The sequence below is a fragment of the Anabrus simplex genome, chromosome 12 (assembly GCF_040414725.1).
Source record: "Anabrus simplex isolate iqAnaSimp1 chromosome 12, ASM4041472v1, whole genome shotgun sequence".
NCBI classification, from domain to species: Eukaryota; Metazoa; Arthropoda; class Insecta; order Orthoptera; family Tettigoniidae; genus Anabrus; species Anabrus simplex.
The window spans coordinates 80,247,797-80,270,870 of NC_090276.1; the positions used below are offsets into that span (position 1 = coordinate 80,247,797).

Sequence of the window (23,074 nt, forward strand, 5' to 3'; positions counted from 1 at the left end):
GTGCCTTCAGAGGCCAGATTTTGTAAGTTGGCGTTGCCTTGAATAGGCTTGAAAACTGAGAGCCTGTTAGCTCTTTTTCAAAGTAAGATTACTGTATGCCTCTTGGAGGCTAGATGTTGAATTTTGGGAGCAAGTGCTCCATGAATTTAGGGGATTTCTGCCCTTTGAACAAATTTGTGCTCATTTATAAATTTGAGCTGGGAGCTCAAATATTGTAAAGTGAGGTGCTTGAAGCCCAGGACCTGTAGAATTCACTAAAATTGTGTTTCCTTAACTTGGTTTTAAATTGCTCATTGTACCTGTTACATTGTTATTTGTTAATTTTGAAATTCTAAAGAAATATAACTTTTGTTAAAGTTTTAAATTCAATTCTTGACTTTGTAGTTAGACCCATTCCAGCCTGCACCTTCTTTAACCTCTTTCTGCTCCATGGGTAACCCCGTAATAATAATAATAATAATAATAATAATAATAATAATAATAATAATAATAATACCGAGCTCAATAGCTGCAGTCGCTTAAGTGCGGCCAATATCCAGTATTCGGGAGATAGTGGGTTCGAACCCCACTGTCCGCAGCCCTGAAGATGGTTTTCCGTGCTTTCCCATTTTCACACCAAGCAAATGCTGGGGCTGTACCTTAATTAAGGCTATGGGTGCTTCCTTCCCACTCCCAGCCCTTTCCTGTCCCATAGTCGCTGTAAGGCCTATCTGTGTTGGTGCGACGTAAAGCAACTTGCAAAAAAAAAATAATTGAATAATAGTGGCCTCGGTTCCTTCTAATTTTTAAAGACATATTATAAGGATGACAAACGCACTGATAAAATTAGAGTGGAAGGATTATTACAGATTATTATTAAATATGTCTCAGAATATGTGGTATAATAATTTCATGTGGCTATTTCTTTTTTTTTTTTTTTTTTTTTTTTTTTTTTTTTTTTTTTTTTTTTGCTATTTGCTTTACGTCGCACCGACACAGATATGTCTTACGGCGACGATGGGATAGGAAAGGCCTAGGAATTGGAAGGAAGCGGCCCTGGCCTTAATTAAGGTACAGCCCCGGCATTTGCCTGGTGTGAAAATGGGAAACCACGGAAAACCATCTTCAGGGCTGCCGACAGTGGGACTCGAACCCACTATCTCCCAATTACTGGATACTGGCCGCACTTAAGCGACTGCAGCTATCGAGCTCGGTGTGGCTATTTCTAGTTGGGTGCAACCCTTGTAAGGCAGGCCCTCCGATGAGGGTGTGGCGGCATCTGCCATGTGTAGGTAACTGCGTGTTATTGTGGTGGAGGATAGTGTTATGTGCATTGCAGGGATGTTGGGGACAGCACACTCAGCCCCCGAGCCACTGGAATTAACCAATGAAGGTTAAAATCCCTGATCCGGCCGGGAATCGAACCCGGTACCCTCTGAACTGAAGGCCAGTATGCTGACCAATCAGCCAACGAGTCGGACAGGATTTGTGGTGAAGATGTTAGTCAATTCTCTACAATGTGACACTTGTAGGGAAGTAGTTGTACGTAAAAAAAAAATCCTTATCGATTCATTTCTTTCAAGAATAGAGGTAATTTGGATGTTCCTACGAAAGATGTTGTTCATGTGTGCAAGCTTACTGAGATGTATTTCCGAGAGAATAAATGTAATGGTTTAAGCTGAGTCGTGAAAGGGAACATCCCTAATGAACTCACAGCTGTTGTACGAAACATTTTAGGCTCACATACTTTAGATCTGAACCCAAGGACACGCACGTTTATCACCTTATTAGTGTAATTTCATCACAGGGCTTGAAAATACGTGTGAATCATGCTATAAGAGACTTGAATGGAAACAGATTTGATCATACATTGGTCTGAAACAGGTGGCTATTTTTAAGCATTTATACCAGTGTTTCTCTTTCTTAACAATAAAATAAAAGACCTAATAGGTCTAATTAATCAGAATTTTTGCTATTATTTCTGAGTGCTTTTAATTATTTGAATTACCTCCTGTCCAATATTCCCGTTTCGGCTACTATTTTACATTAATGCGTCGGGGAAGTGTAGTGACGTAAGATGATGGCGGCCGCACGCTTCTGGCTTCAGAATCCTTCTGCTCATTGCCAGTCTATATCTATATGTCTGTGGAAATACGTCAGTGAACTCACGGCCAACTGGATCTCTCGCTGCGCTCCCTATACCGGCCTTGAAAATCGCTTGTGAAGCCCAGCATAAAGCTGTAATTGGAAAGTTTAACCATAATGCCGCTGGAGCGCTGGCCTCCTACTCACTGACAGGAAGCTGTATACTGCAAATTGCCGCATTTCCAGTTTTTATTTATATTGTTTCACTGTCGTAAATGTTTGCAATGTGTTCGCAATGAGGTGCTTGTTGGCTTGATATTGAGAGCTGATAGTTATGCGCTAGTGAGTTTAATTTTTTATTGTATATTGTGATTATATTTTTAAATTGTGTTTACAAATCTTGGAATCTGTGACATTATTCTGCGCCCTTTTGTACTTTGAGCAGAAATTTTCTGTAAACAAGAACAAATGTAATGAGTGGCTCAAAGAGATTTCTCGCTGTAACGTCGTCCTAAACAAGAATATTAATTTATGCGCTAATTCGTTTTTTTAATGGTGTAGTGATTTGCTTTTCTTTAACTGGGTTTGGAAATATTCGAATATGTATTGCTGTGTGCCTTTTTGTATTTCGAACAGAAAAAAAAAGAGCAAAGGGACAATATCATTTCACGAATTCTCTGTAGACCAGGACAAAACTACGAAGTGGCTCAAAGCAGTTAGCACTTTCATCTTAGTTTTCTATTTCTTCTTCTTTCTTTCTTTCTTTCTTTCTTTCTTTCTTAAGTGGTTTACCCCTCCAGGGTTCGCTTTTCCCTCAGACTCAGCGAGGGATCCCACCTCAACCACCTCAGGGGTAGTGTCCTGGAGCGTGAGACTTTGGATCGGTGAATACAACTGGGAAGGCTGACCAGTACCTCGTCCAGGTGGCCGCAACTGCTATGCTGAACAGGAGCCTTGTTTTGGGGATGGGAAGATAAGAAGGGACAGACAAAGAGGAGGGAAGGAAGCGGCTGTGGCCTTAAGTTTGATACCATCCCTGCAGTTGCCTGGATGAGAAGTGGGAAACTATGCAAAAACACTTTGAGGATGGCTGAGGTGGGAATCGATCCCCCCTCTACTCACCTGACCTCCAAAGGCTGAGTGGACCCCGGTCCAGCCTTCGTACCACTTTTGAAATTTTGTGGCAGGGCCAGAAATCGAACCCGGGCCTCCCAGGGGTGGCAGCTAATCACGTTAATCAGGTATGTTTTACCCATAAATTTTCTTTCATTGAATAATCCTTTAGGCGGAGTCGAATTTGCCATATGACAACAACAAAACACATTTTTATCCAAGTTAATCTGAACTTTAACATTTAAACACTGACAAGTAGGGACCATTACTGTTATGACGGTAAGGGCATCGTATGAAGTGTTGTTACCTGAGCAATGAACATTTTACAATGTATTTATGGAAAATACTATTCTCTCACTGAGTTTTTATTTAAAATTCTTCTTCTTTTTCACTATTTGTTTTACGTCGCACCGACACAGATAGGTCTTATGGCGACGGTGGGATAGGAAAAGGCTAGGAGTGGGAAGGAATCGGCCATGGCCTTAACTGAGGTACAGCCTGATGTGAAAATGGGAAACCACGGAAAACCATCTTCAGGGCTGCTGACAGTGGGGTTGGAACCCACTATTTCCCGGGTGCAAGCTCACAGCTGCGCGCCTCTAACCACAAGGACAACTCGCCCGGTATTTAAATTTCTAGTGCAAGGTATGAATGAAATGTAATCTGAAACTATTATATTGAAATTAAAATTTAAACATGTTTGAGTCAAAATATTTATGTTATCCATACAACGAATATAGAAAAAAGTAAGAATTTTATGTTTTGTCCAGCCCCTTTCCTGAGAGCAGCACTTGAAGAATTTAAAAATTCTAATTGAACATCGACTCTTAATCTCAAGATTAACATCAGAAGACAAAAGTATTGTGGTCAGTTCTGCTATGAATCTAAATGCCATGATAATAAAAACAATTACTATTATTACTCACAGTTAAAGAACGCAGTTTCATTTCACGACGTTATTTTGGCACATATCAATGAAAGTAGCCTTTAGGAGTAATCATTTTAATGGTATTAGTCAATGTAACGTACTCCTTTATTCCCTAAATTAAGATAAATTGGCAATCAGAATCAATATCAGAACGTGAGCTGGACTACTACTCCATCTCTCCGCGGTTTCATTTCACTATATAGAAATAATATGAATCACCACCTTATCAATACACTATTTTATTTACTACCAAACTGGTAAATAGGGTCAATACCGGTTTCGACCCCTAAGGGGTCATCCTCAGTTGACACATATAAATATCTATAAAAACATCACATATAATAGTTAAAGTTTAAAATTGATGTGTCGTTAGTATACTGGTAAGTACATATGCATGTATTATGGAATTTATAAGTTTGTTCTATTAGAGCTATTATGTAGATTTTCTGTTTCTTTGTAAACAGTATCAAAAGTATTGTATTGGATGTGGTTCATCCATTTGACAAAATGCTAGTGGATTGAATATGTACATTTGCTGAGAGGTACATGCTATTCTATTTTACAATTTTTGTTTTACATAATATGGGTTAAAATTATTACATTTGCACATATATGGTGATATTAGGTACAATGTAGGGTGTTAAAGATGTACTATTTGAATTTTTAGTATCCTGATTACATTTCATGTAGTGGTTGTAAGGTTTACTGATTCACTTGTTTAGTTCAGTTAAATACATAATGACCTTGTTGGTTTGAATTCTTATGATTAAAATATTGGTATGTAATACCTAGTTAACATGAATCCTTAATATTAATATATAAGTTTGTAGCACCTCTTATTCCCGTTTTCAGTCTTAAAATAGAATTGTGTCTTGACACTTTATTTTGTTAGACATATAAAAGTCTTGTTAAAATAAAACTTTGGGGCTAAAACCGGTATGAAATACCTATTTAAAATACATTAGATAATGGTATTGATATGTGGTGCTATGTGCATATTCAAAAAGTCTAAATGAAATATAAATGTACATATTCAATCCACTAGCATTTTGTCAAATGGATGAACCACATCCAATACAATACTTTTGATACTGTTTACAAAGAAACAGAAAATCTACATAATAGCTCTAATAGAACAAACTTATAAATTCCATAATACATGCATATGTACTTACCAGTATACTAACGACACATCAATTTTAAACTTTAACTATTATATGTGATGTTTTTATAGATATTTATATGTGTCAACTGAGGATGACCCCTTAGGGGTCGAAACCCGGTATTGACCCTATTTACCAGTTTGGTAGTAAATAAAATAGTGTATTGATAAGGTGGTGATTCATATTATTTCTATATAGTGATACCAATCAATACGGACATGAAGCTTATAAATAATAATAGTTTCATTTCACGACATTATTTTGCAAATATCAATGAAAGTAACCTTTAAGATTAATAATTTTAACAGTATTAACTGTACCATTTCATTGCCCTGATTACATCAAAACGAGATGTTACAACACCAATTTTTGCCATGCATTGCTATAAAATGACAAGGATTACATAATAGAATTAAAGAAGCCGTGAATATGTCGAGAGAAATACAGACATAATGAGTCAAGTAAGCCATGATCAGGAAGTAAGACGTTCAGACCTATAGAATCCATGCGGCCGTGATTAAGAAAAATACAGAATCTTTTAAATTGTTAAACCAGCAAAGTGAACAATCACATTATATGTTGAGCATCTGAACGAAGTAACACGTGAGATTCAACACGTAAAGAAGGAAGAAACTGGTTATGGGAGAAGATTTAATGATTGTTTGTAGGAACAATTAATAATATAAAGATATTACGCCAATTCTCGAATAAATATCAAGATTATCGAGCGTTTAAAAAAAATAAACAGAGAAGAAGAAGTAAAGTGACGGAAACCATAGATCGAATTGGAAATTAACAAGGATTACTTAGAGAGGAAATTAGATCTCACCAATTTGAAGTACATTTATGTCAAACTAGAGATTATTTAAAGTACTTTACAAATCTTATAACTGAAGATATAATTGTTTACGGAGGAATAATCTACTTGAGAGTAGAAATTAGATGCAAGGTAGTTCATTATATAATTGAACCGGAACAAATGACGTTGTCAAGTATGTTTTTATCGCATGTATATGACGGCATCATGATGAGCAACTAAGCCGAAAATGGGATTGACAACTGGCGGAGACCACCCTGCTGATTCCGCAAACCTGAGACTGGTGACTACTGCCCGGAAATGACGCAGACATGACCTGGAGCCGATGAACCAAAGAAGATCGAGATGAAATCCAACCCAGTCCAGTAACGTGGGCAGAAATAAGCAAAGTTCCATGTAGTTTAATATTTTTTTAAATTAACCATATTTTACGTGAAATGTAATGTGTTGATGTTTGGAATGTGATTACAGTAAGATCAACATTTATATCTCAGAGAAATGATTTCAATGTGCAGTGTGTTCGCAAAAGAATTCATATAATTGTTTTGAATGATGGGTTTAGGTAGTCTTTGATTACGTAAACTAACATTCATATGTAGGGATGCTAATATTCATTTGTGGAGAGTTTTGAAAGTGATTCTTCGACGTATTGCTAAAGAAATGTGTTATTCATAATATGATCCAATTCAATTGCAATGCGAAATGGAAATAGATCATCTTACAGGACAGTAAAACTTCATTCAACGTCAAATCATCACCAAATGTAAGTAGATATGAGTCTAATGCACTAATGCCTGTATTTCTTTCACAGGAAAAGAGTAATTGCTTGTATTTCAATAATAATCAAACCCATAAAGCATCAATGTGATATGATAGCAGGATATTGAAATATTATGCTACTAAGAGAGGAATAATTGATATTTATATGTGTAATTGAAAGTATATACGATGGAATAATGAGATTAGAGTTGTGAATATTATGATGGATATATTTGCTGATATGGTTAATGTGAAGTTATGATGTTGATGATAAGAATATGATGATAGATAAGTATTTATGGTTAATTGATGGTAATTACACAACATAATACTAACTATAGGTTGTAGTTGTCATAATTGCGTCTTGAATTACGTAGTGGCGTATGATGTTGGGTTGATATGATATACATATGGTTATATATAGTTATTGGATTCGCAGGCTATTAACGGTGTACGGTCGTCAAAATATTATTTCCAAATAAGTGATACTAAGGTATAAACTTGGTATTTTCTAGGAGAATTTTGCATGTTTGTGTTAAGTTTTATTTGATTAATGTCGAAGCTATAATTTATTGGAGGAAGCATCTTCATAATTTGAATTACTGCCATTAACAAGTAAATAGTTGTCAACTACGACATTTCTTGGAAACTTCGCAATTAGGTGATTGAATTTAAAGGAGAATTTAACCCTGGTAGATGTATGACCTTTTTATGAAAGTGATTATGTTATGTTAGGCGATTCCCACACATTTTTCAGGAAATATTGCAGATATATTTATTCAATGACAGATAAAACTTATTTGATTATTTTTTTATTATTATTGGTATATTATAAGAATAGCCATTGGAAACTATAATAAATGGAGATTACTTATTATGCTTACATTATGAATGAAGTTTAAGAAAATAAGAGAAGATTAATGACTTGTGGAAGTCATAAATAAGCATTCTTGATATTTCGACAACATTGCTAGACAATATAATTGATAAATATTTTAACTGATTTTTCCTCATTTTAACATTTCTATTTAATAAGTACAACATATTTTTTTATGAGATAATGGTTTTATTTCTTTTGAATGAGAATACTATGTATGTAATTGAACATTTTGATAATTTAATAATTCATCCTAAGAAACGAAATGATCATGAATAAAACTAGAAGTTAAGAATTTAAATAATTATTATTGCTATTTTATTTCATTATTATAGAAGATTAGTTTAAGTCGAATTATTGCAAGATTATGATTGGATGAACTTGAGAGTTGATTTTTTTAAAAATACATTTAAGAAGAAATGGATATGCTGGTAAACAAGAGAAGAGAATATGTGGTTCCTCAGTCGCTCACACGTTAAAAATAATTTTTTTTTATATACATAATATTTATCCCTGAGAGATGTCGTGCAGCGAATCAGAAACTTATTTGACGCCAATAGTGAAATGTGGGAAGGAGATTGTCGTCCTAATCAAAAATATGTCGGCGAAAGAAAATTTATTTTTGTCGGGTCAATAAAGAGGGGTAGAGCTGCAAGTACACATTGTACAATATAAATGCGTGGTTGTATGTTAATCAGTGATGGCATGTTCAAATGGCCTTCAACTGTGAAATAAGGAAAGGGGAAGATGCCGTGGGACAAAGTGTAGGCTCATTTATTTGGCTCCTACATGTGCGGCAGTTTGAGGAGAGAGGCAACCGGTGCATAACTTATGTAACATTCTCCATAACTTTAAAGTATGATAAATTGGCCATTAAAGTCAATATCTTTTCCATAAAGAAGTATGCATTTCTACCGCAAATAGATAGGCCGCCAGCGCCACGTGTTGGGCTGTGTAACTACTCCGATTACAGTGCGTTGACCCGATTGTCAAGGTCGGTAAGGAGCTAGCTAGAGTGACGCATCAAGTTGGCCATGGTGAACTGCGGGAAGAGATTCCTATGACTTGGAACGAGTGTATATGTGCTGTATTGTAATATAATGTGTATACCACGTTTATTAGTAAGAAAAATATACAACGCTTATACGGGGTTTATTCACTGTATAACTAGGCCTATACTAGTGTTAAGCAACTGTATGAGGAATTTTTATTAGTAAGACGGTTTGACTAAGAAAAGGCATAAAACAGGGCACCTACACCAGTCATATGGAAGTGCCTCAGAGAATTGGGAGTGCCTGAATATCTCATGGGTAAAGTTCAAATGGTGTGCGTGTTGAGCATGACCACTGAGAATGTTTAATACCACACAGGGTGTCCAACAAGAGAGTGCATTCTCACCATTGCTACACAGATTGGTGTTTGCTGACAATGTAGCCATCTGGGGAGAGACAGACTAGGCTGGATAAACGGGTAGCTAAGTTCAAACAGTATCAGATGAAACTAAGCACAAGAAAAACAGCTGCTGTGAAAGATACTGGCTGCCCCATAAAGCTTGCAGGGTAAAACATTCAACGTGTACTGCAGAGTGGCAAGCAGTTCCAATTTCTACAGTCTTGTAAGACAAGGTGCTCATGAGAACCATTCTCGCACATAGACTAGAAACATGTACAGTGAAAGAGAGAGAAGTTAGTAAATTGCAGGCATGTAAAACATGCAAGAACCATGTAAGGAATAATGAAATCACAATGGAACTGGAAATGTACTCTATAGAAGAGAAGCTAAGGATTTGAGCACACCATGTGCATGCTTAGGAAAAAAAGGTTGAAGGGAGAAGACATAGGGATGGCTACACCAGCTGAGGGAAGAGGAGGGAACTGGAAGTCAGTGGCAAGAGGGAGGCATTTCTGGACAGACAACAATAGCAAAGACTTGTTCAACATCATCTCAATTTCTTCTCCATCCTATCACTCAGTTTTTCTACCCCTATTTCTTTTCTGACCTTAATTTCTCATACTTTTCTCTTCTTGTCTTCCCTATCATACTAAGAAGTTCAACACCACCCTACCCAGCACACTGGAGGGATTCTATTATAATAATGATAATGATGATGATGATGAGTGTGAGACAGATTTGAAAGCTTGCCTGAGGATTTGCTTGCTTTTGATCGGAAGATGAGGACCCATCGTCGAGGTCCAAACACAATTTCTCTATTTTGTGAGGATAGCCATCCTTCTCGTAGCACTGTATACAGAGGTCGAAGTCCTAGAAACACAAAACCGAACGTTCTCAGGCTCTGAAGGTTCTACACAATACACAACATGAATACAGTCTTACCTCCCTTTTTCCAAATACAAAAAGAACATACATATTTAAAGGAAACATTGTTTTGTGTAGATTTGTTTATCAATCTACACAACATCCTTTATCAGCCATTTATATTCATTTACAACTCTTGTGTGAATCTCTAACAATATTTTTTCTTTTCCTTATTTACCACATTTTTTTACAATTACTGTTAATTTTCTGATACTGAATCTTATTTCCCTCTTTCCTACCTCTATTCCATTCTTTTCATGATGATTTTCATTTGTTTAACAACCTCCTTCACCTTTCCATTCCACCAACGGGTCTCCTTTGCCTTCACTCTTACCGAAGTTCTGCCACAAATCTTCTCTGCACAGCTTACAAATATGTTTTTAAATTTGGTCTATTCTTCTTCTCCACTTTCCATTTATGATATAGGGATGTGTTGTTTTAATTCCTCCTGAGTTCCATACCTTTATTTTCTGTTTACTCTATGCAGTTAAGATCCTCAGCCCGACCATTCAGCCAAGGAACCTGATTACACAATATAATCCAGCTGTTTGAAGCTACCTTAGTTATGTTAATAACAGATGCCATGCCAATTAACTAACATATGCATTTAAAAATAAGAAACATTTAATTTTTTATCAGTACAATTGTTCTACTGACTTTCCTGAGCTCACTATGGAAAGGATGGAGGTTTAAACTTTATATACTACCACCATTGTCATACAATGGCAATGAAAATAAACAACAACAAGTGCCTTGGATACGTATCTGTGACAGGCATGCAGTGGAACTCTTAGTCTGAAAACAATTTACGAGCAACTAAGAAGAAGAAATGTACTCACATCTCAGACAGTACAGCGGTAGCGAGTCTTGACGTGACCTTTACAGTTGTTACATGTGTACACGCAGCGATCCTGGCGCTGGTTATGCAACTCGTACAACATGGACGTAGATGAGAACTTGGCTGGACACAGTGACAAGAACTCGTAATGTCGTCACAAGCCATCGTCAAGAATGCATCGTGACCATCCACCAGGTCACAGTTGATAAATGGATCAGGGTCTTGGATGGGCTGTAATAGAAGGAAGAATGAAAATAGGACAATTTCCATGAACACACAATGAAAAACAGGTAAAAATGGAAGTGATCATTAACCTCTAAAACAGTAAAGATATCTCACAACAATACGCAGGTTGTTTCTCGACAAGTTAGCTCATTTCATTTTCTTCTGTCACCTGTAGATAATGATTGCCTGTAGTGAAGTTTTACCGTATTTACTAGTGTATTAGGCGCCCGTTTTTCCCACTTTTACAGTCAAAAATGCAAGGGGGAGGGGTCCAGTATGCTCAAATTATGTGCAGTGAACACATGGCTTCTAGCCTATAAAGAGCTATAAATAATACATATAAACATTTACGCTATTCTTTAACAAACTTCAAAATCAAAATCTCTTTATTTGCAAATGAGGTGTCTATCTCGGTGGCAAATGGTACACTAAAATACATTATTGTCAAGCACTAAATATTAAATTGACAAGAGAAAAAAAAATTCCTATAATACAATATTATACAATTTATGCTAACAATGTTTTCTATTAAACACACAGCTCATCCTTAATAAATTTATATAGTTTACAAAATTCTACTTATAATATCTCCTGTACTACTTACAAATATAGTCAACTGATACACAGTATGTGGAATTACTTCAAATGATACTATACAACTGGTATAAGATTAATATTTACATTGCATTTATTTACTTGTTTACTATTATTATGTTTTGTTTTTTTTACCGTTCTGGAACCTAAGTAGCATAACGACCTGCTGCGTCTTAACCAGAGCCCCTTTTGCCACCACTTTTCAGAGTTCCTGAAGGGCCTTCACAGCTACCGTAGCGGTCCCAGGGCCCTCGAAGTCCCCACTGTACTTCACCCCTACAGGCAGTCCCCTACTTTGGCTGTCCAAACTCCTTAGACCAGGGGATGGAATTAATTTAATCACACACATTTTTTTATTTACAATAACCTGCACTGGTCGAATGCCCTCTAACACTTCATTTATTTTCTCTGTTGCTGTTTATTCTCTTCTTGAATATCTGTACAGACTTTGGAAAAGGATCAAACACTACCCCTGGTAAACTGTTCCACTCCTTCACACCCTTCCCAATGGATTAAAATTTACCCCAATCGCTTCTGCTAAAATTCCTTCTAATTTTATATTTGTGGTCAGTCCTGCCGATATAATTATTTTCCAACTGAAGCCTCTCACGGATATCTCCCCATGCTTCTTCCCTTGTATAGGCTCTATATAATCCTATAAGTCTAGTTTTCTCCCTTCTCTTACTTAAAGTTTCCCACCCAAGTTCCTTTAACATTTCTGATACACTACTCTTTCTCCTGAAATCCTCTGTTACAAATCTTGCTGCTTTCCTCTGCACACTATCTATTTCTTTTATTAGGTATTCTTGGTGAGGATATCAAACACTGTTTGCATATTCCAATAATGGACGAACCATACTCAAGTAACTTTTTTCTTTTAATTCTTTGTTGCATCCTTTAAGTAGCCTCATTATGACATGTAACGATCTGTATGCTTTCCCAACAATGTCATCAACATGACCCTTCCAGTGCAAATTACTTTCAAATCTCACACCTAAGTACCTAAGTATTTACACTTGCCATCTTTTGGGATAACTACCTCATCCAAAGTATATTCAAATTCAGTTTTAACTTATGAATGTATTTGAGTTAAACTGGCTATTTTCATTGGAAGGCAGTATTTCTAAATGTAAAAAGACAATAAATGTCGAACACGACTTTTAGGCTTACATAAAGTAAAATTAGTCGGCTTTAGTTACTCATTAAAGTCATTCATTTCATCTCATTAATTCCTCTGATGAGGTTGATGTCAGGAAGGGCATACAGTTGTAAGGTGCTACAAATATTTGTCTCGCTTCATTCTCGACCCCATAGAGAAAAAGAGTACAGGTTTCGTATTATATTATGCAATATTGATACAAAAGAATTTAATAGCCAATCATTTGTCTCCGTCAGTCAGTTGAGCAGCAGCCCTACCAGGTCTTGTGCTGCCAACTTCCCTGCTACCGGCGTGTCGTCATCTTCCCTGCCATTTCATCAGCCATGCACTGCCATCGAGAGCATTCGAGGTCCCGTCTTTTGAAGCTTTTAAAAATAGTTTTGTTCCCGACTATACGGTCCAAACTGTGAGAATCTATTCCCAGATGGTTTCTGGAGATGGTATCTTATATTCTCAGTTGGTCTATGTGTAGTAGAAGCCACTCCTTCCAAATAAAGCTGTGCTGTAGAAAACGTGCCAAACCCAGATGACAACTAGCGTATGTTACAAGTTGTATTGCCGAATGTAATCCATTGTGACTGGAAGCATTCTATGGACAACTGCGGCTGTTGAAAGCCAGACCCTTATTTTTAAGTATATTTCATGATTCAGTACATTTATCACTTCAGGATTTACCTAAACAGCTGTAAATGAGATAAGAGAGAGACCGCATTGTTAAGGTTATATACGCTATCAAATGCCCGGATAGTGCCAGAAGTTTCACGATGGAAAGGATAAAAATAAATAACAAGAACGTTTGTCGCATTTATGGATATTTACAGGTGTGGCGGTAATGTGTTTTATTATCATAATGTTTAATTTTGTACATCCATTGTCTCCATTTTTTTATAACACATAGTATGTTTTGTTTGGCATTTCCAAAAATCATTAAAATTGGGGGCATAAAATCATCATTATTATTATTTGCTAGGCACGTTGGCGAGTAAAACAATCGTTTATGATTGGATTGTTTTAATCACGTTGTAAACCTACTTCTCTCAACAAAAAAAACCAACCTGCACCGAGCTCGATAGCTGCAGTCGCTTAAGTGCGGCCAGTATCCAGTATTCGGGAGATAGTAGGTTCGAACCCCACTGTCGGCAGCCCTGAAAATAGTTTTCCATGGTTTCCCATTTTCACACCAGGCAAATGCTGAGGCTGAGGCCACGGTCGCTTCGTTTCCACTCCTAGCCCTTCCCTGTCCCATCGTCTCCATAAGACCTATCTGTGTCAGTGCAAAAAAATCCCTACATTGGCCCAAGTTGCGAGATACTAAACTTCACTTTGTTCATGATCTCGCCTCCAACTTGTAAGGGATCAAGGGACACATTAGCAAGCTTAGGCATGATTGCGGATCGCACTTTAATGAGAGGCCAATTTTTGTAAAATTCCGCATGGTTCAATTGAAACAAAGGTTTAATAAGTTAAATTACTTAAAATGCTATTTTATTATTATTAAATGGAAAGTGCACAATTTGCAAAAACAGTTTTTGTACAGATGGTCAACTATGCTAATGCCATTCTTATTGAGGTTGTCCTCATTTTGCAGTTTTGTGCATGGTATCTTTCACAATGATCGTTGCACAGGTTACATATACAGTCTTCGTTCGGCTGGTGGAAGTTTTTGGTTTGGCAGAATCTGTGGTGAAATCCATGAATGGCGTAACGTGTAATTACGTGCCATAGCTCATAATTTTCTTGCTTCCACTCTTCCATCATTATGGTGTCCGTAGAATAGAAGTCGGACCAAATAGCATTTCTTTTCTCGTTTAAAGTTTGGCGTGCCTTCTCGTAGGGCTTGGTGTTTGGTAGACAAAAGAGTGTTTTGATATCGTCAATGAAGTAGTCCTCTTTGGTTAGAACACATGTTAACCTTGAATGGGCTGACTTTCCAATGCCTAGAATTCTCTTGAGATATCGGGCCTTGACTTTTTCTATTGTCATCAAGTCGCGGAGTGTGAGTTTTTCCCAGGTGATGCTAATCCCACAGATTGCTATTGGTGATATGGCTGTCCTGAACAGTAGCATTGCTGTACCCAATGATATTTGTTGAGGTTGTTGAACGTTGTAGATGGCTTTTATTGCTGCGGCTGCTCTTTCTTTGACGTGGATATTGTAGGATGTTAGAGTAGTTTGGAGGGTGACTCCAAGCTACTTGAATTTTGGCACTACTTCTAGAGCTTTGTTGTGCATGGTTATTGTATTTTTAGGTGCATGTTTTCCTCCTTTCCTAAAGGTCATTTGTTTAGTTTTGTTGTGGTTTATTTGCAAACCGTTTCTTTCTGCTCATGATGTGAGCCTATTGAGGACCTCTTGGAGCTCTTCTATGTTTTCTGAGCCTATTGCCATATCATCTGCGTAAAGTATAAGCAATGCTGAGGTATGTGTGATTATTTCTGTGATGTCTGCTGTCATGATGTTGAGTAAAATTGGGCTGATTGGGTCACCTTGTAGGACTCCGTTTGTTTGGGTTACGTTTTTGGATAGGGTTTTGTTGTCTGATATTTGGACATAGTTAAATTTGAGGATATTCGAGATTATGATTGCTATCAGATGTGTAGCCCCTATTAAGTAATTGAGTTTCTGGACGAGTGATGCTCTATCAACAAGGTCAAAAGCCTTACGATAGTCTACGAAGACTACAAAATATTTCTTTCCTGGATGCCTCAATGTATCTTGGACTTGTTCTATTAGGTATTTTACGGCATGTAGCGTGCTTCTTCCCTTTTGGAAGCCGAATTGATTTTCTGGTATCTGGGAGTCTATTTCTTCTGCAAGCCTGATTGTTAAGATTTTCATGAAGATTTTGAATGATGTATTTTCAACGGCTATACCTTGATATGAATCAGGATTGTCAGTTTCTCCTTTCTTAAACATCATTTTGATTGTTGACAATCTATTTTACAAGTGCATAAAAGAGTGAAATTAAAAATAAACACCAATATACCCAAGATAACTTAATTTTGAAGAATGTCAGTTCATTTGAAGTAATATTTGATGAATGACAAAAAGGAAAAAAGACCTAAAGACAAACTGAAATGAATAACATAGTTAAAACAAAACTCGAGGAACTGGTGAGAAGGGAACATTGGTATACAGTTGTGCAGCCAGTACTACCAATGAGTAGGGACATGAAAAATTAGCATCTATTTGTTTCAAAATTAGCATCTATTTTTTCCAAAATTAGCATCTATTTACAAAGTTAAAATAATCGCATGTCAGTGCGACGTAAAGCAAATAGCAAAAAAATAAATAAATAAATAAATAAATAATCGCACGGTATTATTAATTTTAACAATTTCAAGTACATGAAGTGCAATTATTGTCCTTTGTTCACACACAATACAAATTCATTGTTCAAACGAAAGCATTGTCAGTATTTCGGCATTGCTTTTTTCAAATTGCACCGTCTGTCTGTGTTGTAATGAGACAACACGTGCTCGCTATCTGCATTGTTCGTTGGGGTCCACAACAACTCAAGACAGTTGCTGAACTCTGTCTGAACTGCAGTTAATGCAAGCATGACATCATATTTTTCACTTTCTTTCATCTGGGTTTGAATTGCATGTTTCAAAGAACAGTAACCAGACCAGATATCGTTTTGAGAGAGATCTGTTACTCCAAACAATTTCTCAAGCTCATCTAATTTATCATTGTTATTCAAAATTATATTTTTTTGGTTTCAAAGCTGAGAAATTGACACAAAATGCTTATGGTTGGGGTCTTTAGTTTTCAGTGTGGCTAGCTTGCACTGTGAAGAATGAGCAGCTTTGACAAATGTGTCTCTACATGCAGCCTACTGTAGAGGAGTGAGCTTAATTAAAGCATCATTATTTTTTTTTGCTAGTTGTTTTACGTCGTACCGACACAGATAGGTCTTACGGCGACGATGGGACAGGAAAGGGCTAGGAGTGGGAAGGAAGCGGCCGTGGCCTTAATTAAGGTACAGCCCCAGCATTTGCCTGGTATGAAAATGGGAAACCACGGAAAACCATTTTCGGGGCTGCCGGCAGTGGGGTTCGAACCTACTATCTCCTGAATACTGGATACTGGCCGCACTTAAGAGACTGCAGCTATCGAGCTGGGTAAAGCATCATTTGTTGCCGCAGAAAAATTCCCCTCACGAATTAAGGTAAACCTGGAGACAAGGTTATGTAGTTTGGGGTAAAGGAGATGAGAGGTAGGATACAGAGGCTCTTCAAGTTCAGTAAGAAGGTCAACCAATCCAGCTGCATGATCTGTGACGAAAGCCATGTGGGAATGAAGCCTATTCACTTCTCGGTCACTCAGATCAGTCAGGTACTTAATACCACAGTTGTTGATGTCTTTCATGTCAGACATCTTGAAAAATGTAACAACATCAGTAAAGTAAGCACTCAAATAGAAGACAGCCTGAAACCAGCTATTTCATCGGGTTATGACAGGTGCAGGAAAAAGCTTTGCTTCCTTTGAAGCACCATACTTTGATGTTAAGAATTGTAAATAATTATATTTTCGCTTTCTTATGTTCAAAAATGCAGACTTTACCATCACAACCACATGATTTAAATCTGTCATCACTGCGACCCAAGTATTGCCAACCAAGCTGATCTTATGTGCCCAGTACTGTACATGCATAAAATGATCCCCTATGACCACACTTAATGTTTCATAACACCGGGTCATGTACGGGGCACTGTCACTAACAAACACTGTAACTGCACAGAGCTTCTAAAACAGCATGAGAGCAGTTTTTAGCTTTTCCTGCATCAAGATAGATAGTTTTTTTTTTTTTTTTTTTTTTTTTTTTGCTTTACGTCGCACCGACACAGATAAATCTTATGGCGACAATGATAGATAGTTCACAGAAACAATGTGCAGCTCTCTTTTTGGTCCGGCTGGGACTTGGAATATGATGATGAAAACACAACGACCCATTCTATCTGAAGTATCATCACAGAGTATGTTGATGTTCTTCCCCACTAGAGCCTCTGCTGTTCTTTTCTGGTGGTCAGATGCAACTTCTAGAAAGGAAGAATGACCTCAAATTATAACAAAATAATTTAAAATTACTGGATCAATTGGGTACAGGTAAGATAGTTCGATATGGAAATAGCACTCAAATTCGGTATCCTTCAATTTTGCGCGTGATTTCGATGTCGTAATACCTAAACCGTACCCGATCAATGAAATCGAAACTTACCCGGTAAATATACTTCACGTAGAGTTCTCACACATGGCAGCTCTTCATTTGGAAACTCAGTAATCCAGGCTCTTAGCTCTTTGTTTTCCAGCTTTTCCAGAGGTATATTTGCCTTGGCAAATACTTCAACTGTGCGTTTCGAGAAGTTATCTCTGGAAATTTGTTGTTGTGTACAACTATCTAACTGTAAGCACAGAAGATTGCTTTTTTTGAGACGTACTAGCAGCATTGGTTGAACTTTCGTTATCGCGTCGCTTACCCACGTGTTTTTTAGAATGAACATGTTTCACAATGCTATCTTTTTTTTTTCCCACCCAACTCGGCAATTACAATACTTGCAAAACACTGTCACTGAATCTGTGGCATATAAACCACCCTTTGCATATTGCTGAGCCCTTTCGTTCACAGTTTTTGTCGTGCGCCCCATAACCTAAACGATCGCTGGACTTTCTACTCTTCACTGGTTTGTTTTGAACAACAGGAAAACAACGCTGCATCTATCTCGTTACGTGGCACTCAATTTACATTTCGATAATAATCGATACATATTTTATTCCTCTTGCTATTCCCATTGTAAATATCGATTAAAGTCAGCAAGCAGCAATCGATCGGCTACTTTCCTTCATCGATCGGAACTGTCGAAAGATTTATGCATCATATTTTGAGTATTTCTGACGATTTTGCCTAAATATGTTGTTTTCGCCAGTAATATAGCACATTTTCACAGAATTCGCATCAAAATCACATATTCACACTAATTTCGCATTTTGGGTCACAATTCACATTTTGTCGCACTTCTATTTATGTGTAAAAATGTTTTTATTCCACATTACAATTACCGTAGGCATCGATTCAGTACAAAATTAAAAAATTTGCATTTATCGCAAATGCGATTTTTTCAGGTCCCTACCAATGAGAGAAGAACCGCTTCTTCCACCAATTTCAATATAAGTATTGCACGCTATGTTGGTTGGCATGGATCCCAGTCATTTTTATAATGGTTAAGATCTAGCACTGGCATTTGTGAGGGCTTATTTTCTGCCAAAATTTGGATTTTATAATTTATTAAATCAAAAATAATCTACTCAGATCAAGTTAATACTTAAAACATGAAATATTAAAGAATTAATTAGTTCTAACTTGGGTGTATAAAGGATATAAAAATGAACATTTAGACTTTCATGGCCCATGTAATGAACTATATAAACACTCTCGATGCGTTTCAAAAGGAACCTTGCCTTTCTTCATCAGGAGACAGCAGAGAAATGAAATATGATGCATGAAAGGTTGCTAGGAGAAAGCAACAAGGAACTTCGAATGGTGTCCTAAGATGTAAAACGGACGCCATTTTAGCCCCATGCTAGAGACAACGAATGGCAACAGCAAAGAATCATTCTCTAATGGTTCTGATAATAGGTAGCCATGATTTACTGAGGTTGTAGCCTGTATTGCGGTTGAAATTATCTGGGCATTTAGGTATTTCAACTGCCTCCCTGATGATTCTTTGGCGATATTGTCTTTTATGGGCAAGAACATCCACTTCTTGGAACATCACAGCATGACCAGGTGTTAAGGCATGATCAGCAACAGCTGATTTATCAGGTTGGTTGAGTCTGATACACCTGGTTATGTTCTTTGATGCAGGTGCATACCGTTCTCAAAGTCTACCCATCATAAACCCCGTCACAAATATAGGGAACTCTGTAGACACCACATAGTTGCAATTTAGGCAAACTGTCCTTAACTGGTCGCAGCAGTTGCCTAATCTTAATTGATGTTAAAACAACCCATTTCGTCCATGGTACGTAATGTAAGATTTTAGCAATACGATCCATCATGTTATGTATGTAAGGTAGGTAAGCAATTCCTTTTACATCTCTTTCCTTAACAGATGTCTGATTATGTGTTGATTTCAGAACCGTAGTGATCAAAGCCTCGCTGTAATCGTTGCTCTCAAAGGTGGTTCTCAAGGTATTAATTTTCTCTTGTAGAGCTCATACTTCACAAATACTCCTGGCCCTGATAGTTAGAGTTGTAAGGATACCACACAGATTCTCACCATCACCCTGCCCAGAAACATGGTATCCTTACAACTCCTAGAGCCAGGAGTATTTGTGAAGTGTAAGACATCTCTTCAGTTTTGACTCAGTTAATTTATAACTGCTACGTTCTTCAGTCTGCCAAAACTAATTTTGAGTAATACATTTGTAAACTACCTGAAAAAGAATACATAATATAACAGTATTGTATCTGGGAGAGAAAAAGAGAGACGGAGACAAAAGAAACAACTGAATTAAAATAGAATAAAAGAATTAAGTTTACATATTTTACGCCCACATTGGAGCACTGAAATCAATACATTTGAGTTAATTTCTTCTTCTTCTTCTCCCAGAACTTTTCATCCTCTCCGACCTGGAAGCCCTTTGTGTGTCCGATATAGTATATTGTTTCCGTTCAACTGCTTTTAGTTTGAGACTTATGCTTTTGTTCTTCAAAATCCTCTTCTCTTTTCTGTCTTTGATTTGTTGCCGAGTTATACCCAATTCTTCCAAATCGTCCTGAACTTCTTTGAACCAATTATTATTGATTTTATTCTTCAAAAAGTAATCGAATAGTTGTTTCAATATCCTGGTGTCTGCTAATCTTGATATGTGACAGAAAAAGGAAATTCTTCTTTTACGCATTGTAGATATTATTGATTCACATTCACGATAGACAATGTTGTTAGGCAACAATCTCCACTGTCCATCAACTTGGTGTTTTTTATTAATAATTGTTCTAAGAATTCTTCTCTCAGTTTTCTGTAATTTGTCTGTTGTAGATTTTACATTTAATTTGAATAAAGTTTCACTAGCATAGGTTGCCTCTGGTTTAACTATGGAATTATAGTGTTTCAGCTTAGCGTTTATCGAAAGAGATTTTTTTTTATAGGTTGGCCAGGTAAGTCTTTGTGCTTGTTTAAATTTAGTTGTTCTGTGTTCTATTGCTTCTTTTTCATTTGTGTTCCATGTTATTATTTCCCCAAGATATTTGAATTTCTGAACAATTTTAATCTCTTTATTACTGTTCAGCTGAATAACTGGTAAATCTATTTTAATTAAATCTAAATGGCAGATGTGCTGAAAGCCTGCAATATAACATCTCAGAACATGAAAATAGGTGCGGCAAGTTTGATATGAGTACTGTATTATCATTTCCAAGACTGAAGTGATGTCAGCGGGAAAGAAATATAAGGGAACTGAATGTCAGATTGGAAACTCAAGCTGGAACAGGTACATCACAGAAGTATTTACGATGTGTATTCTCCCAGAATGGTACTGCAATGACTTGAAATGAATGTGCTAATGCAGTGGGAATGCGGTACTTGGAATAACGAGAAAAGTCTAAGTCAGGAAATAAATCATTGGATGCCGTGGTACACATAAACATTCGGTCGTGGGGTTATGTGAGCAAATGGAGGAGTATTGGGTTATCTAGTAGAATAATTGACTAAGACATGGAGGATAACAGAAGAATAAGGAGTCTAAGATGACGAAGGTTACTCCGCTTCTAATGATTTAAAGATACGAGATATGGAATAAATTTACAGAGGTTTGCAGACTGAATAGTAAAACGCGTAACAGTCTATAATGAAGAATTATGCATTAAAATAAAATTAATGCTGCAAATGAGAACAGAACTTCTAGCCACATAGTGACCAATAAGAGAAGTACCTTCTTCATAAACTGGCAATGACCAATAAGACAATGACTTTCTGCATTCACAGTGTCCAATAAGAGAAGAACCTTCAGCCACTGCAGCAACATGCAGAAACAGGAGGAGGTTCAAAACATATTTTAGGGTCTGCAACCACATGCTTAAAATCGACAGAAACCATTAACCGAATCGGACGGTTGTGAAAGAATGAAAACATGGAAAGCTTCCCATCAAAATTGGAACAGTTTGTAGAATCTTAAGAAAGACCAAGAGAATTGCATCATAATACTTCAATTCTGGATCACTACTTACCGCATTTGCAGCTGCAGCGTCGGCAGCCTCGGCTTGCTTTCACTTTTCTTCCTCTTCCTCATCCAACTATTTGATACTTTCTTCAAGAACGTAGGTAGAGATCTCTCTCAAAATATGGCAACTCAGTTGCTGAGGTAAGTTTGTCCTCGACAGCCTGTTTCAAGATGTCCTTGTAGTCAAATACTATCCTCTCGATAATGCCCTTCTCAAGCATTTCCTTATACCACTCCAGGAGATGCTTGGGTTTGGGAAACTTCTGCTCTGCTGGGTGACAGTGAAATATGTAGTCATCTCCTTTGGACATGCCCATTTGTGAGCCACTATGTACCTAAAATTAAAGACAAAATATTTGAAAAAAGTTTAGAATTTCCCGGGTTTCCTATGACATTCAAAATGTTAATCTCCCCAGTAAAATATGTAAATACTTCTTATCTGACATATTTGAACTTGCTTCAACACAACACTCTGATAAGCCCAAAAATGTCAATGCCGAACAGTTTGTGCTACTGCACAGAGTCTCGAACTCCTCGACATTGAATAATTCAGAAGAACACAATTGGACTTCAGCTTTGGACAGTGAGATTAAATAATAAATAACTATTCAGACTGGAATGTTGAAGAGACACAGAAACCATGAATCAGACCTTCAACACTATATTAAATTTGCTTTTTAAAGTCTTTTGACAATTTTAATTTGGAACATTTTATTAGTGTCAAAATGTTTGAGTTGTATCAGTGTTTATGATGTGTTACTGTCAACTATTATTACAATGTTGCACATAGCATGGGCTGACTGATTAACTGTTAACTTCACTAAAAATTGGCCAATACAAATGCAATTAGACCGTTTTCTTCTTTTATTATACTAAATCTAACATAATGTGAAGGTGGATTAAGAAACAAAATGGTTGTAATCCTTATGACTTGAACTAGAAGTTATGCAAAACATGGGCATAACACACCACTCTGCAGAAAACTGCAAAGTTAAATTC

The 23,074-nt window shown here is 36.9% G+C and overlaps 1 protein-coding gene across 2 annotated transcripts in view; it reads right to left on the bottom strand.

Annotated features, from left to right (window-relative positions):
* The window catches only part of LOC136884159 (histone acetyltransferase p300-like), a 69,352-nt gene that overhangs the window by 38,123 nt on the left and 8,155 nt on the right, over nt 1-23,074 (bottom strand). Inside the window, exons 2-4 of one of the 2 annotated variants that reach the window (XR_011018865.1) lie at nt 22,083-22,410; nt 10,877-11,106; nt 9,863-9,983 (exon numbers count right to left, since the gene is read on the bottom strand). The gene's annotated coding sequence lies outside the window, so the exon portion shown is untranslated. Of the gene's footprint in view, nt 1-9,862; nt 9,984-10,876; nt 11,107-22,082; nt 22,411-23,074 lie in introns of those variants that run through there. The other variant, XM_068229857.1, reaches the window with a different exon arrangement.